Source organism: Taeniopygia guttata, chromosome 1 (genome assembly GCF_048771995.1).
Source record: "Taeniopygia guttata chromosome 1, bTaeGut7.mat, whole genome shotgun sequence".
Lineage (NCBI taxonomy): Eukaryota > Metazoa > Chordata > Aves > Passeriformes > Estrildidae > Taeniopygia > Taeniopygia guttata.
The window spans coordinates 256178-269042 of record NC_133024.1 but is presented as its reverse complement, the minus strand read 5'-3'; the positions used below and the strand labels follow the sequence as shown (position 1 = coordinate 269042).

The window sequence follows — 12865 nt, the reverse complement described above, 5'->3', positions numbered from 1 at the left end:
ATCCCCCAAAAATCCCCTAAATCCAAAATCCCAAACCCCAAAAATCCCCTAAATCCCAAAATCCTCCAAAAATCCCCCAAAAATCCCCAAAATCCCAAACCCCCAAATCCCCTACATCCCCAAAAACCCCAAATATTCCCCAAAAATCCCCTCAATTCCAAAATCCCAAACCCCAAAAATCCCCCAGATCCCAAACCCCCAAAATCCCCTAAAAATCCCCCCTGAAGTCCCCCAAATCCCCAAAACCCCCCAAATATCCCCCCCAAAAATCCCCCAAACCCCAAAATCCTCCAAAAATCCCCAAATCCCAAACCCCAAAATCCCCTAAATCCCCCCAAACCCCAAAATGCTCCAAAAATCCCCCAAAAATCCCCTAAATCCAAAATCCCAAACCCCAAAAATCCCCTAAATCCAAAAATCCCCCAAAAATCCCCAAAATCCCAAACACCCAAATCCCCTAAATCCCAAAAAAACCCAAATATTCCCCAAAAATCCCCTAAATTGGGGATTTGGGAATTTTGGGATTTGGGAATTCCCGCCCCTCCCCCCTCCCTCATTCCCGTTTTTTTTTTTTCAGCTCCCGCTGGGAATTCCGGACCCCCCCGCCCAAACGGCTCCGAGCAGCTCCAGAAAATACCCAAAAAAATTCCCAAAATTCCCAGGAAATCGTGGAGAAAGCGGCGCCGGCCCGGAGGCTGCAGATCCCCGCCGGAAATCCGGGAATTCCGACAGGAAATTCAGGAATTCTGGCGGAAAATTCAGGAATTCCAGAAAGAAATTCGGGAATTCCAGTTGGAAATTCAGGAATTCCAACGGGAAATTCGGGACTCCTGGCTGGAAATGCAGGAATGGCATCAGGAAATCCGGGAATTCTGTCAGGAAATCCGGGAATTCCGGGAATCCCGGTGCGTTCCCAACTTTCCGTGGCTCAGTTTTACGGGAGCCGGAATTACCGGGACCCCCCGGAGTGGAAACGGCTCCGGGAGCTGCTGGGGCACGGAGAGATCCCGGAAAAAACCCGGAATTCCGACAGGAAATTCCGGAATCCCGGCGGGAAATCCGGGGATTCCGCCAGGAAATCCGGGAATTCCGCCAGGAAATCTGGGAATTCTGCCAGGAAGGGCAGCTCCAAAGGCAAAGGGAGCAGCGGGAATTCCCGGAATTCCAGGCTGGGGAATTCCAGGATTGAGAATTCCCAGATTTCCAATGTTGAGAACTCCCGGAATTCCAGGATGGGGAATTCCCGGATTTCCGGGATTGGGAATTCCTGCAGAATTCCAGGATGAAGAATTCCCTCATTTGCTTTGATAGACTTTCCTGCCCCTGGCACAGAGGGAGGGGCTATAAACCAAATTGTCATTACAAATCTGTCTGAAAAGGACCTAAAATTAGATGCCATGAAAATGGCTCTGGGAATCCCCAAAGTCCCAGCTACGGTAAGAATCAGACTTTGTGCCTCTGTCCTGGAAGAGCACAGCACTGCAATGCATCCTAACACATTTTGCAACCTTCTAACAGATATATTTCATCTCATGCAAGAAGACAGATGAGTAATTCCCAGGAGCTTCATGCAAAATTGGCCCTAAAGCAGATCCCAGTAGGCATCAAGGTAAGCAAAGAAATGTAGCCCTTTCCATTTTAGCCAGCTGCAGTTGACAACAGATTTCAAATTTAGACTTCAAACATTCTCATGAAGAAATTAACCCTTAGGTTGTTGTGGCTTTACTGTGATCCATGTAAAATAGCACCTTTTCCTTGTGCATTTCTTTTAACACAACACTTTTTTTTTTTATTTTTTTCCTTGCTAGGCTGGATTCTGTATGCTGCAAGGCTGTCATAGCAGGATATGCTGCAAAAGAGTTTGTTGCATCTTCTTCCTGAAAAGTTGGTGGAGTTTCTCTCTATGCAGAGGGTACAACATTTATGGTCAGGACACGGTTTTCTTGCTTTGTGGTTTTCTTGCTGCTGCTGCTGCTTTTAAAGGGGTCAACACTCTTAGCTCCAGGAAACTGAAACTAAATGTGAGCAGGGACTGGAGGAAGGAAGCAGGGAGGATCCACTACAAGATTCCAAAAACTAAATAAAGCAGGATTCAACTGCCAGTGGCTGAATAGCAGCAATTTATGAGCTGTTCCTCAAAAGCCCCAGACAAGCACCAAGTCCTGTGGGAAGCTGGAGATTGACAGAAGACACCTCCAGAAGAGTCTGCTGTTGAAATTTCCTTTAAGCCTTTTTTTTTTTTTTTTTTTTTTTTTTCAAGTGGATCATCCAGACCTGGCAAATGCATAAGGTCAGCCCTTGGAAGAGCAAAAAGCTCTCGCCAAGAAAACCAAACGAGTGGCTGAAATCTGTCCATTTGTCTGCCTGTCTTTTTGGCCTTGGATTACTGTGCTTTTCAAAGCTATTCTTTCATAACTTGGATAAAAAGGTAAATGTTTCATATAGCCCCGCAAGTAGTAATCATCCTGTCCATGCAAAAAAAACCTGCTGCCTGAGGGATGGGCCCCAAACCAGAGGTGTTTCTCATTTACCTACAAAGCGTCTGGCTTTAGCATGTGTAGTCAGTTTTTGTGAACATGTGAGTCCATTGCCTGCTCTAACAGAGTTAGTGACTTACTTTCAGTGGTTGTAGAGAGTTTCCCTGAAACAGCACTGTTTGTAGTCCACTGTGTGACTTAGGAGACACAATAGCCAGACAATTCTGCAAGTGTAATATAACTGTATGTGGCGTTCCCAGAAAATGCTCTGAAGTCTTCTCTCCGTTGCACCATGGTGATAAAAACCACTGCTGCTTTTCAAGCTCCACGAGGCCATGCTGTGCTGTGCTGAAAGGGATAGAAAAGCCAATTAGCTCTGAAAAGTGAAGGGCAGGCAGAGAGGGGTGCTCTGGCCTGGAATTCCCTCCCTTTGGCAGCAGCAAAGGTCAGCTGTGCAGCCAAATTTCAGTGACCACATGTGGATCCAGCTTGTGCGTGTTGCCAGCTATCTGCACAGGGAGTGGGAGAGGGTGGGGAGGAAGAATTGATTCTGGAAGGGGAAAGCCTGAGTTAAAGGGAAAAGTGGAGTGAAATGTGACAGCTGGGATTCCCAGAAGATAGTTTGATGGATGCTGGCCATCCAGCTTCCCTAGAACTCTTTATCAGTAACACCCTCTATATCTCCCTGAGTGACTTTTAGCCTGTCTGGCAGTTTTCAGCACCAGTGTGTGAGCGAAAAGAGGTGGAAGGCAGTTCTCTCTGATTTGGCAGCTCTGGGACTTTGTGCTGCTGGCTGAGGGTCTGGATTTCTCAGGAACTTCCTGGCTACCTGTGGCTCCCACAGGCTTGTAGGACTGGGCTTAGAGAAACCCTGAGCTGCCCGATGTCTGCTCTTGCTGCAGCTCTTCTGAATAGTCCTGGGTGTGGATGTGAGCCTGCAGTCCTTGGGAGGCAGAATTCACTCCACAATCCCAAGGGACTTGCTCTATCTGTCAGTGCAGGCCAGCTGTGGGAATCCTCCAAGTCCCTTTATCCTGTTCTGTGTGTCAAGGCCCTGTGGCTGACCACGAGTGCCCCGAGCTGCCATGGACCCTTCTTGCAAGGGCAATTGTTTTCAGAGTCAGCGTAGGTGCTGGCTACCTTTGGAAAAGTGTGAATACCCCGGGGAAATCCATGGGGCAGACACCTTGGGCCATACTGTGTGCTGGCACCATCAGCAGGCATGATACAGACAGAGGTGCTTTGCTTTTGGTGTGAAACTTTGGTAATGGTGAGACTTCTTGGTTAGGTCAGAAGGTTTTAGAGGGAAATGTCCACTCACGTGATCAAAAGAGAAGATCCTGGCATGGTTAAAAATGGGAAACAGTGAGCTTGTCGGTTTAGGTGATCTGCTTGTGGTCATTCTTCAGACTTTTAATATTCATGCAGAAGTTTGGCAGAAACAGGAAACTTATGTGTAGACCAAAATCAGTTCAGCTTCTACAGTAAATGGTATTAACTGGTGTTATGTAGCTTTGACCCTTTGGAGAGATCTAAATCTGGCCTTTCCCAAGTTCTGATGGAGTAAAATAACTGTTTCCCAGTCTTTTATTTGCAGATGCTCTAAATATTGTTGCTGGGGATCTATATAAAAAATTCAAAGGTAAGTAAAAATAAGTATTAGCAGTATGTGTGAAATATAATATAAATAATAATTTGTCTATCTTGCTACCCTAATATATATATATTTCTAAATACGTCACTATAAAGTAGAAATGCAAATGTGACTATAATGATGAAAACAATATATAAATATTCAAGTATCGTTTAAAGAAGGGGCTTTTTTTTTGCTTTTTATTTGGTTAGAGGCAGGGTTTTAATGGAAGAAAAATGAATATACCTTTTATTTTGATATCATTCTAAATATAGAAATATATATTCAATGTATGCAGAGATTTTTCTATTCTATCTCTTCTGAATATTTATTTTCATTTCTATTTTATACTTTCATATAACACCATACATCAATCTACATTTTAAACGTAAATTTGAATATAAATGCGAAATATAGAGATAAATTTAAACGCAGTTTAAAAGAAAAGGGGTTTTTAAAAGATTTTTACTTGGATAGAGGCAGGGGTTTATTTTAAGCAATAGAAACCTTTTAGAAATAGAAATCTATCTATAGAAATATGTAAGCAATGTATTAAGCAATGCATAAAAATATAAATTGTAATAAAGGAATAAATGTAAGAAATTATAAAAATACAATTACACATCAATATACGTTATAAATCCGAATGTGAATATAAATATGAAAAATATAAAAATAAAAGAGCTTGAAATGCAGTTTAAAAGAGAAGGTTTTTGCTTTTGGTTCCTGTTGGGTTAGAGGCAGGGGTTTTTCTGCTGGCGTTCTTTTCCGCGCGGGATGTTTTGGGGCATTTGCTGCAGGGCAGGTTCCGGAGGGCATCGCGCCCGTTCTTTTCTGCCGCCGGCCCCGCCCGCGGCCCCGAGGCGAGCGGCGGCCCCCGGCGGTGGCGGGCGGCAGTGCTGCCGCCCTGTGGGCAGAGGGCGGTACTGCAGCCCGCCGCCCGCGGCCGCCATCTTGGGAGTGGCTTGTCGCGGACTCGCTTGACCTTCTCGAGATGGCGCGAAAAAGAGGACGTCGGCATTCGAGGACCCGTGTCTGTTTTTTCTACACTGCCTGAATGGTCCCCAACGCCGGCGCCCCCCGACGGGATTTTCCGCGGCGGTTCCGGTGCCGTGCACAGGGGCTGTGGGGTCAGCAGCACCGCGAGCGTGCGGGTTTTTGGCGGGGGCCGACGGGCATCGGCGTAATACGCCTCTCTCCGTCCAGGTCCCCACGGGCCGCCATCTTGCGAGTCTCTGGTCGCTTGAAAAGTGCTGCCGCCTTGTGGGCAGAGCGCGGTACTGCAGCTCCCCGGCCAGCGCCGGGCCGAAAACCACCGAGACGGCGCGGGGGGGCCAGAGCGGCCCCAAAACCACCGAGACGGGGCGGAAGCGGCAAGAGCGGCCACAGAAACCACCGAGACGGGGCGGAAGCGGCCAGAGCGGCCCAAAAACCACCGAGTTGTGGCGGAAGTGGCAAGAGCGGCTCCAATTACCACCGAGACGGGCCCGGAGGGGCGCGGGGCGGCGGCGAGCGGGGCGGTGTGTGTGAGTAAAAGGGAAGCGGTGAAGGCGGCTCCGCGGCAGCGCCGGGGAAGGATGGCAGCCGCGAGGGCGGCCCGGCGGGGCCGGTACCGGCGGGCGGCGGAGGCGCGGTCGCGGCGCTCCCGGGCCGGGGTGGAGCGGCGTCGGAACAGGGCTGCGCCCGCCCCTCCTGCCGCCCTCCTGGGAATGGGTTGAGGCATTATGGGTGTATTTAGGTAGGGATAACGATTTTGTTGGTTTGTAAACAAATGTCAGTTGTTCTGACAGGAACAGGCTGAATGGGGCTGTAGCTCTGCTACGAGGTCAAGCAGTGATAAGGCCTTGTCAGACCCTGGGAAGTAGAGGATGGGTAAAGAAGTGAGCCTCTGTGTAGCACTTCTCTGTAACAGATTAGCAGCTGCTGTAGCATCATTTCCTAGACATTGAGTGGTCTGGGGCTGGATTAGAAAAAAATTAGGTTTAGTGTGTTGTTTAACAGCTGCAGGTGGAGGAACCTGTGCCTTCTGCTCTCCCCACAGCTGTCTCGGCTGTCACACCTGTCCTGAGGAAAGCCCTGTGGAAGGAGCTCGGTGCCGCAATTCAGGACCCTGAGGCCACTGTGAAACTGCAAATTCTTTCCAAGCTGTTGCCACCTCCGGGAAGCAAAGGGCTGCACAACCTGATGGACTGCCTTCCTGCTGCTCCGGAGAGAGCAGGCAATGAGGAGAGGTGGGCAGCGTGTGTGTGTGTGTGTGTGCCTCCCCCAGGGCTCAGTTTGTCCTGGGAATCAGTGTGATAGGAATGGGAGCATTAACAGCGTCCTCTCCTCCGAGAATCTGTTGCTTTGCACTTTGGCAGCAAGACATCTTTAAGATATACAAAACCAAGTTAAAATGTTAATAAGAAAATCAACAACTATCTCTCTGCAGCTGGGCCGTGGCAGATGCCATATCCACGGTGCTCAAAAACTCAGAGGAGCTGCATTCCTGGAGGAGACATCTCTTCTCAGCCTGCGTAAAGGGGTTAGTTGCCATGTACAGCAGCAGTAAAGATGAAGGCAAGCAAGAAGTGGAGAGGTCCGTGCTGCTGAGGTTAGAGGAATTATTGGTGAGACTGCTTATCTGCTTTGCCACAGAGGGACTGTATGCATATGTGTGATTGGGCAGTTGTAATTTTGTAAATACAGATTGGACTCGATTTCCTGTTTTATGGATTCTGGTTTCCATGGAGTTTTCATAGCTTTTTCCGAGTCCTGAGAATCCTTTATACGAGGCAGTTTTGTGTTCTTGATGATGACTTTCTGGTACGAATCCCCTTTGAATGTGTGAGCTTGAGGTATTTAGGAGAAAGAAATCAAAGGTTACCAGTGGAATTAAAAAAAAAAAAAAAGAAGTTAAAATTAATTAATTATTATAAATTAATTAATTTAATTTTTTAAATTTAAGTTATCACCTTCTTTTTTAAAAGAAGCTGATAGAGATACTTGTGCCAAGACCCATCTGCCATGCCATCTGAAGTCTGGGGCAAAAGTCTGGTTGATCAGGAATAGAAATCAGACTTTGATCTTGAAGAACACTACTTGGTCACTCCCTCTGTATACTGTTGCCTTGGTTTGAGTTCAGTGAACACAGATCCCTGTGACACGCAACACTGAAGGTCCCTGGGCAGTGAATGCCTTTGCGCTCTCATGGCTTTTGCTGAGACTCCCTTGTAGGACCTGGCTGACTCTGCAGGCCCTGGGGCCACCTCACAGGGTCCATCCCATCCTGAGGGTGTTTCCAGCCTGGCGAGGTTGGCACCTGCATTCCCAGGACTGTTGGGATGTGCAGCTGTCAGTCTGCTCCAGGCTCTCGCTTTGACTTGTCAAGTTGCGAATCCTTTTGCACTTGAGGCGTTTGAAGAGTATTGAGCCGCTGGGTTTTTGGAACCTACAGCCCAGCTTGCTTTTTGATTCCATACAGCCCCTGCTCCCAGACCAACAAGTTTCTTTTGAGCCAGGAATTAGGATTGTTGTATCCAAGAGCTTTTTTCCCTGTTAACCTCAGATCATCCCACGTGAGCGTTTGGCTTGCGTGTTCTTAGTGTGTCCCTTGAACAAAAATTGCTGTAGAAGCTCCATGTGCCAAATGTAAACCAACACCTGTTTTTACTTGCTGCACACAGTGTGTGGTTGAAGAAGTGGACCCAGATGACTGGTGTGACCTTGTGAAGACAGGGCTCAAGTAAGTGCTTTCATTTGAATTTGGTTTGGTTTCACCAAGTTCATTTTCTTTGCCAAGTTAATTTTCTTTGCCAAGTTCTCATTTCTTACCCAACTTGTAGCTTCAAGTGGGTTTTCTTGGGTTTGGTTACAGTCTGACTTCTCTGTGATCCTTCTCCCAAAGGTACCGTTACAGAGATGAAACATTTCTGAAGGTCCTGAACGTTGCCATCCAGTTACTATACATGAAAGAATCCTCACTAAGAGCGTAGTCAAGCTCTCCAAACTACACATGGTGGTCACACAGCACTCTCTATTTTTGGCAGCCATCCTGAGGTCAAGAGAAGATGATTGCATGAGCGTCCAGACAATAGGTATTTTTTAGTCATCTTCTTCCCATCCTAAACACAGCTAATCTTCTCTTTCGTGCATTATATTCTTTCCATCCAGTAACACATCCACCCATGTAAATACTTGCAGAGTTATTAGCAGTTCCAGAATACTGGCATTTAAATTGTACCTCTGCTTGGATCCAAATGTTACATTCATTTTATGCTGGTTGTAAAGACTTCTGTTTTTAAAACTAGTGGAAAGGCGGGTTTGGGTTTTTGTTTGCTTATTTGTTGTTCTGGTATTTTTAACCCAGCTGAAGTCTTGGATTTATTCTTTTGGTTTCTGAGGTACTTAGTGTAAGATCACTGAAGTGCACATAGATCCTGTGATGTTTAAGCCTTGGCTACAGGTGACACAGGCTTCTGAAAATGGAAATGGCCTTGGCAGAGTAGCAGCTGTGAAGCGAAGCAGAATTAAAATGCATGAGAGCAGAAGAACCAAGTGAAATGGTACTTCTGGGTGCTGTGTGCTCCTCTGGCCTCTGCCTGCTGTGAACACTCTGTGTTGCAGCTCGGTGTAGTCCAATTCAGTGTTTGTTTGGTTTGATTTTTGTGTGTAACAAAAACACTGCTCACTTACTCTAAACAAATTCCCTCCTTTACTGGACACATCCTGGAGTGGGACCAGACTCCCCCTCACCCTGGAGGAATTCCCTGCTCCTCTGGAGAGGGGTGAAGCCAAAGCTTAGGAGCAAAGGCAAACCACCAAACCAGGGGCATTCTATATATATCCAAATAAGGGGCTCTGTCTTCCTGCTTTTCCTGTAGTTCTCCTTCCTGGTTTCACCTGGCCTGGAAGGATGGGCATGGCCTGTATTTATCATCTGAAAGTGGTGTTACTAAATCTGTCCAGAGGTTCTGATTACAGACGCTCATTTTCTGCCAGAAAACATTTTCATTTCATTCCTTTCACCCAGGATGGCTCTCTGTGGTCTCAGACAGTGTTCCCTGGGAGGAAGGGCAGCCTTTGCCTCGCCTGCACAGCTCAGGTGGATGTGACAGAACTGGTGTGGCCTGACAAGGCATGAGCAGCTGTCTGTGCACTGGAGTGCCTTGAAACCTTTCTCTGTGAGGTTTTGGACACTTTCCTCTTTGGGATTTCTTGTGACACAGCACCAGGTATCCCTTCCTTTGTATAAAGTACCCTTGGTAAAGGATTGAATGACGGACAAGTGGGGCCATGGATAAAAATGGTTCTGTTAAAATTAGGCTAAGAATGCAATAGAGAAATGAGCTTCCTTTTAATGAAATAGTTAGGAATAAAAATGCTTTTATATTTGAATTGGTGTCCCCTCTCACGGATAAAACCCCATGGTGAGCAATCACAGCAGAAGTGTGAAAGCCGGGATCTTTTGACTTCCACAGAGGGCTTAATGCTCTTTTCCTCCTCTCTTTCAGGACAGGAGAAATCATTAAGCTCCTCCCATCTTTGCCAGAAGCTTCAGTGTTTAAGCAGCCAGAGCCAAGAGGCTTCAGCACCAGGGGGGTGCACTGGAGGGCTCCTGGTCCTGCCCACGCTGTGGGGTAAGTCAGAGGGACGCAGGGTTCCCCTTTTCCTCTCTGCTGGGATTAAGTGCCTCGGGAATGCCATTTCTGACAGCCCAGCCGTACCCCTGTGTGCTGGGAAAGGGCAGCAGGGAAGAGGCAAATGCCAGAGTTCCTTGGGGCTGACGGAGCTGTGGTGTTTGGCTGTGCCCAGGGGGGCAGGCTGGGCATTGTTCGGGCACCCAAGGACTGGTCTGGGGCTGGGAGCCCGGGGAGCCGAGCTCTCGGTGCATTCCCAGCTCTGCCAGCTGCTGCAGGGCTGGGTGCCAGCCTCTGCTGGGGCTGGGGCAGGAGCTGCAGGGGAGGGCTGGCAGGATTTGGGAGCAGAGGGAGGAAAATGAGGAAGGGTGCTGGGCGGCGCTCAGGGTGCAGGGTCGGAGGGACTGGGTTTATCTGTGGCTTTCCAGGCCAGCAGGAACAAGGGGAATGTGGTGCCAGAGCTGTGTCCCATCGGGCTGCGCTTCCCTCTGAGCACAGAGTCTGGGCTGAGGGGAGATTGCTGCGAGTGCCCCGTGAGCAATCCAGGGAACTCGGAATTGCATCCGCTGCTGGGAACACTGCCTGAGCTCTGCTCAGGCTGTGTCTGCGAGGAGTGGGATTTGGGCTGCAGAGGTGCTGCTGGGCACAAAAAATGGAGTAAATCCTCTCCAGGGACGTGCAGTGAAGGATAGTGCAGCAGGGAAGGGGAGTATTTGCAAATTATATCAGTATTTCTCCCAGAACAGGGAGAAATGGGGTGGAGCAGAGATGGGCTGGTTTGGTTTTGTCTGGGCCGGTTATTCCTTGTGCACTGTTTTAAATCTGTTGTAGGTTTTAATCTCCAGTCTCTTTCCAACAAAAGCTGACAGAAATTTAGGTTCAGGGTTAGAAGTTGGGTCCATTCACTGCAAAACCTTGCCCAGGCTGGAGGACTGGGGTGATGGCTGCTCTCAGCAAAGGTTACCTGTGAATACCGTGTCAGATTTCCCTCAATGCTGGGCAGAAAAGGTGAGGGTTTGGATCAGGAATTCTGCAAACAAAGCCTGTGTGATGTTGGTTTATTGTGTTTTTCAGGGAGCCAGGGCTGGCACAAGGACTCGTGCAGGTGCTGCTCTGGCACTGGAGCTGTTGCCCTGTGGAGCCATTTTAAAGGTGTGATTATGGAACATTTTGGAGGCTGTTTCTGGAATTCCATTTGTAGCTGGACCTCACTCCGAGTGCAGCAGTCCAGGTGAGGGTTCTGACCTCTCCAGACTTGTGCTCACCTTGGTACAGCCCGGGGCTGGAGCAGTTTTCCAGGGAAGTGGAGATGGCTGAGGATGGGTGCTCTGGAAAGCAGGGACCTGCTGGGATTTGCATTTGCAAAGCTGCCGTGAAGTTTGTAAAACCAGCAGGAAATTCTAATTCCTGTGGTTTTTGGGGAGGAGGTGCAGGTCACCCTGAGAGCTAGATCAGAACTGGTTTGTGGTAAGGAGTCTGAGGTGTGTAAGTGCCACAGCTGGTATGAGCTGTGTGCTAAATGCAGTCCCAGCCCCAGAGGGAGGCTGATGGGCTCTGCTCATTGCTGTCCCCAGCTGTCCCCAGCCCGCTGCTCCCCCGTGGATCTGCTCTGGATTCGGGCTGTCGGTGCTGGAGCGCCCTGCTCCCTGCAGGGCCCTGCCCCTAACCCTCGCAGAGAGAGAGAGCCCTGCTGGCCAGAGTGATCTTTTTTCATTTTTTCTCCCTGTGCTGTTAGCAAGGAAGGGATGGGACTGCTCTTGGGCCGGGAGCACTCAGTGCTCAGGTGAGCACCCGCCTGGGAGCGTGAGGGTTTGCAGAGCGAGCAGCTGCTGCGGCTCAGGAGCAGCCACAAGTTCTTTGTTCCAAGGCAGGCCAGAACTTTCTAACCCCGGGGTTTATTTGGCTTTTGGAACCCATCACCTCTGCTCAGTTCTGCCGCACTGAGGGTACTTTTGTTCAATGCCTTCTGTTGGAACTTGTCAGCTCTCAGTGTAGCGCACACAGCCCCAGCCCTGCCCTGCAAACCCTTCCCCATCGTGCCCACACAGTTTCCCCTCTCACTCACTCGGGGCAGGCTCCTACTGACAGCCACAGAAACAGAAGTTATTTTATGTTGTTTTATTCTTTTCCTGCGTAATGCCCGTGTCTTGTATTGGTACATCAATCCCAGCTTCTCCCGAGGCTGCAGATCAAATCTTTCAGTGTCTGTGGGAGTTTCTGGTTTTCCCATTCCCATGTCTTCCCCCTCTCTCTGTATGAAAAAAAAAATTTATTGGTGGATTTGTTAAGCATTTGTTGCATGTATTAACATACAGAAGGTGTTATCATTAGTATTATTATTGTAATAATATAATTAAAATGTATACTTTTGTTACAAGATTTTTAAATTATGGTGTTAAATTTTATTTATTGTTATATTTTATTAGTTATTCTTATTTTTGATATTTCTTAAAGTTGTACACTTTAATAAGTAGATTTGGTGTTTTAGATAAATGTATACATTTTATTAAATTTTTATATTTGTATGTTAATAAAATAATTTTTTTTTTGTTTTTTGTAAAACTGCGTATTTAATAGTTTTATATTTGTTTAAAAGTTATTTAGGGTAAGGGATGTCGAATTAGATTGTTTATTTAGATAATATTTTAATTGATTTAATTGTTTTAGTGTGGTTGAAGTAATAGGTGGTATAAAAACTGATGCTACCATTTTGATTTTAAGTTTCAAAGCTTAAAATTACTTTTATATTTTGATTACTATTGATGGATAAATGACTTTTTTGTTTTAAATTGGTAGCTATTTTAATATTAAGAGTTAATAATGTAAGGGCTTTTTAATTATATGGACTATTTGTAATGGTTTTTATTGGTATCTTAAGTAAGTAAGTAAAGAATGGATTTTTTTGAGTAGTGCTAGATAAATACAAAGCATTTAAACTTGAAACTTTAGTTAAAGTTACTTAAATGTTTGTTTTTGGTTGGTTAATTGGTAAAGTGACATAATTAAAAGTAAATAAAGTAGAGTAGAAGTAAAATATTTGATAGAATTTCATAATTTGTAAGTTACTAAATAAGATTTTTATAACATTGCTTTTTATATTTATAAAGAAACTTACAGTTTATATATTTTGGTGGGTG

The 12865-nt window shown here is 46.8% G+C and overlaps 1 long non-coding RNA gene across 3 annotated transcripts; it reads left to right on the top strand.

Moving 5' to 3' along the window:
* Positions 1-6980, top strand: LOC140684392 (uncharacterized). Of its 3 annotated transcripts, none has more exons than XR_012056632.1 (4): positions 1-905; positions 1519-1609; positions 1809-5636; positions 6152-6980. It is a non-coding gene; the product is annotated as an uncharacterized lncRNA (long non-coding RNA). The 3 variants fall into 3 exon arrangements; XR_012056620.1 differs by having other exon boundaries at positions 1-1436; XR_012056618.1 differs by having other exon boundaries at positions 2-1609.
* The last annotated feature ends 5885 nt before the right edge of the window (positions 6981-12865 follow it).